This window comes from Myotis davidii, unplaced genomic scaffold (genome assembly GCF_000327345.1).
Source record: "Myotis davidii unplaced genomic scaffold, ASM32734v1 scaffold395, whole genome shotgun sequence".
NCBI lineage: Eukaryota > Metazoa > Chordata > Mammalia > Chiroptera > Vespertilionidae > Myotis > Myotis davidii.
This window is the reverse complement of record NW_006287904.1, coordinates 606,557-610,370: the sequence shown is the minus strand read 5'-3', so window position 1 is coordinate 610,370 and position 3,814 is coordinate 606,557. Positions and strand designations below refer to the sequence as shown.

Genomic DNA, 3,814 nt, shown 5'->3' with positions numbered 1-3,814 from the left:
CAGGAATTGGTGTCTGAAGTGAGGTGGGGTGAAGAGAGGGATGCTTTTGCAGAAGGCAGCTTCCAAAGCACCATGCACTTCACAACTGTAGCCGACCTGTGTTGTCCAGCACATTTACTACTGTGGCCCACACTCTATGCTGAGCTTTTTATATGAATAAATGCCTTAAGTCTTCCTAACAACCTGTGAAGTAGATAATATTATCATACCCATTTTATAGATGGGAGTACTGAACCACAGAGAGGGTAAGTAATAACAGAGGCAGAGTCTCAACCCAGCAAGACGGTCTACAGAGGCCGGACTGTAAACCACTTTCTCGTCTGTTGCCATTACACTGGCTATGTTTTGGTCTCCGCCCCTAGACTCTGACACCTTGGGGGCAGGGACTGTGTTTTAGCTTACTGTGCCTGGTCAATACTAGTTACTCAATTAATACCTGTGAATGAGAGGGTGATTCAATGAACAAACTCCACAGTATGTAATATTCAAGAATCATTGTGAATTTGGGAAATTAAATCTGTAATGCTCTTGATACCTGACAGCCAAATGAGGCTAACAATGTTTGTCATGGAATTTAAACACCAACATCAACTTTCCCTCCCACTGCTGAAAGATGCTTTCTAAACTTGCAAATGATACAAATAAATAAGGATAGATTTCACTTTCTGAGAGAGCATTTATGTCCTTGACAGTGAGTTACATTCATCAATTTCAAGCTGGTAAAAATGTTCATCTCTGATTCTTATGTTTTTAAAAAAATGAAAATTACAACAAAACACTACATTTCCTTTTTACTTGTCTAACTTGATCTTGCTTGCTTATAAACTCTGGACAACTTCACTCCTATCTTGACATTATTTTCCAATCCAAGCTCTGAAGTCATCCTGTTTAATAAGTAGTTATTCACCAAATTATCTCACAAGACTTGAAATCTAGAAACTTAAATCAAACGTAAGTTATTACTTTAATTATAACAAACTATTTTAATTGTTCATTTCACAAAAGTACAAAATCACTTAATGGTACAGGTTTGTTGACTTAAAAATATGTCTTAAGGTGGATTTATTTAGTTCGTGTCAGAAAATTGATGATAATCATTTTAAGAGCTATACTTAATTTGTACTTCAAATCCATTTTCTAGGATAGTAGTAGCATTTAGAAATCTCTTTTCAAGAGACTGTGCACCCTAGGCAGCTTCTGCCATCTTTTGGATGGATTCCAGAAGTTCTGTTAAGTGACATAATGGAAGTCAGAAATAACATTTTGATTAATGGAATGGTTGGTTTTCAAGATATGTTGATTAGCTTATAGGAATGGAGCCCTAAACCTGACCCAGGATCCTGTTTAGACACTTTGGGAAGATTCTGACCCTTGATCTCAGACTAACTGGATTCTACTGATAGAAATTGTCACATTTTTCTAGAGTGAAGCATTTCCTGCAAAATACATTCAGAATATGGTAGGTCCCTAGTGCAGAGTCCTCACCTTTCTACAGAGGAGGTCAATGCTGGTTTGCTAAAAAATATTTGTTATGTGTAGCAGAATTCAATCTGAGACTTCCTTTTATTGTTGAATGTGATGCAGGGATACGGGGAGACCTAGAGTTCTGATCGATTCCTAACTTCTCCCTTCGACCACATGGAACCAAGTATTTGCCAGTAACAAAATAACTTTGGTCAATTCACAGCAGTTACATAATCGCAGAAACTTTAGATTAGCTGCTAAGAACGATTGCCAAGACTGTTGGGTAATAAAACCCTCAAGCGTTAGTTCATGGGGAGTGAAGAAATCACAGTGTGATGTGTGCTCTTGCATAATCATTTGCACAAGTCTCAAGAGGTTAAAATTTTAGCATGTTTTTCCAGGACTGGCCTTATGTTATTAGCATGACACAGCCCTGGGCCTTAAATTGTTCCTATTTAAGTGCTAACAGCCATTTGACATAAGCCATATTATTAATGATTAATCCACCCAAAAGCATGTGTCACTTGTGCCTTCAGGCATTTCAAAGGATCGCCTCTTTCCTGAACTTGATAATACGCATGGGTACGTGGTAAATGCTTATCTCTTAAGTCATAATTACATTAAATCATCTGTTCTGTGTAGTCATTCTTCACATAAAGGTTATCAGAATGCTACCAGTTCTTAGAATTCTAGAGGAAGCAGTTCAGAGAGACTGCCTTAGAAGTTTATTGTTATTGTTTTGTCTCCATACACAAAACAAACTCTTGAAAGATAATTAAAATATTGGGCAATTTCCCTAACACTTAATGTTTTATTTGACTGATTTTATAGACACCTTTTATTATGCTCTGCGTTTTCTTTCAGCTCAGCCATCTGCTCCAATAAAATGTATTTGCTTCTTTCATGGGGAGCATAGGACATTTTTCTCAAAAGAGAGAAAACTAGATCATGGCTTTACCATAGAACTTTTTTTAAAAAATACATTTTATTGATTTTTTACAGAGAGGAAGGGAGAGAGATAGAGAGTTAGAAACATCGATGAGAGAGAGAGACATCGATCAGCTGCCTCCTGCACAACCCCTACCGGGGATGTGCCCACAACCCAGGTACATGCCCTTGACCGGAATCGAACCTGGGACCTTTTCAGTCCGCAGGCTGACGCTCTATCCACTGAGCCAAACCGGTTTCGGCTACCATAGAACTTTTATATAGCTCTGGTTTTCCAATCCGGCCTTTTATGTAAATATCTTTTACAGAAAAAAAATGACAATTCTGTACATAAAATTCTACTTCTGGGTGAAGTGTGCAATGTCTAGTCAGACCTAAAAATCATATTGGTGTAGCATTTTCCAATTCACAAAGATTCTTCACGCACATGATCTTATTGGTTACCCAAGAAAATCACATGATGTAAGCAGGGCAAGAATTAACTCTATTGCATAGATGATGAAATTGAGATTTCAAGATTTTAGTGACTTGCCTGAGGCTGCACAGCTAGTAAAAGCCAGAACAGAACACAAATCAGTTACCTGACTGTTCTTTCTTCTGTTTCCCAGGGTCTTCCTAACCTCTCTTTTTTTGCTAGGTTACATGTCTAAATTGGGCTTTCACCTCTGCACCTGGCTCAGGGTATTCTGATATGCTTAAGTCAATCCCTAAAGTCCATGTATTGTCACCTGTCTGGAGCCGCTGTGTCCTGGGAGTACTGCTGCAGTGCAGGCAGCATGGGGACCAATAGCAGATGGTATCTTAACATACAGAGGAGCTCAGTAGAGCTGCCTGTTCAGGAGAGTCACACCTGATAGAGATGGGGGGAGAGGGGGCGGCAATGGGGGTTAGAGACAACTATAGAGTCTGGGTAAGAAGACAGATATCTTCTAGTCTAACTGCTGCTCTTGACACTACCATGATGCTCCCATAGTTTTTCTCTCATTGCATAGCCTCAGAGCCTCTTGATCTAATTTTTGAATCAAATGAATGGTTATTTGACTTGTCTTTTAGAATGTGATTCTTTGCTGCTACTTCATAAATGTGGCCCCTCTCTTCCCTACAGGTAAGCCCACAGCATACTTTTCTCCAAAACATGAGATCCTAATCTGGAATTCATGGAATTTGTCATGATGTGAAAAATATCCTAAGTATTTACATAAATGTGCTTTTCAGAAGAGGGGATCATAGCTTTCATCAGATACTCAAAGGGGTAATAAATAAAAGGGGTAATAAAAAATGACAGACAATAGAAATCTGGGAACCAAACCCATTCCATCTCACTCTAGAGTCTTTATTCTTAAGCCTTTTTCTGACCTTCCATGTCCTTCCTGTGGCATCTATCTTCAAAGTAAGAAGGCTG

At 38.8% G+C, this 3,814-nt stretch overlaps 1 long non-coding RNA gene across 1 annotated transcript in view; it reads left to right on the top strand.

Moving 5' to 3' along the window:
- LOC107182456 overlaps positions 1–72 on the top strand; it is a 7,901-nt gene extending 7,829 nt beyond the window's left edge. The window contains exon 3 of the long non-coding RNA XR_001513170.1: positions 60–72. This is a non-coding gene — a long non-coding RNA (uncharacterized LOC107182456). The remainder of the gene's footprint in view (positions 1–59) is intronic.
- Positions 73–3,814: the final 3,742 nt, after the last annotated feature.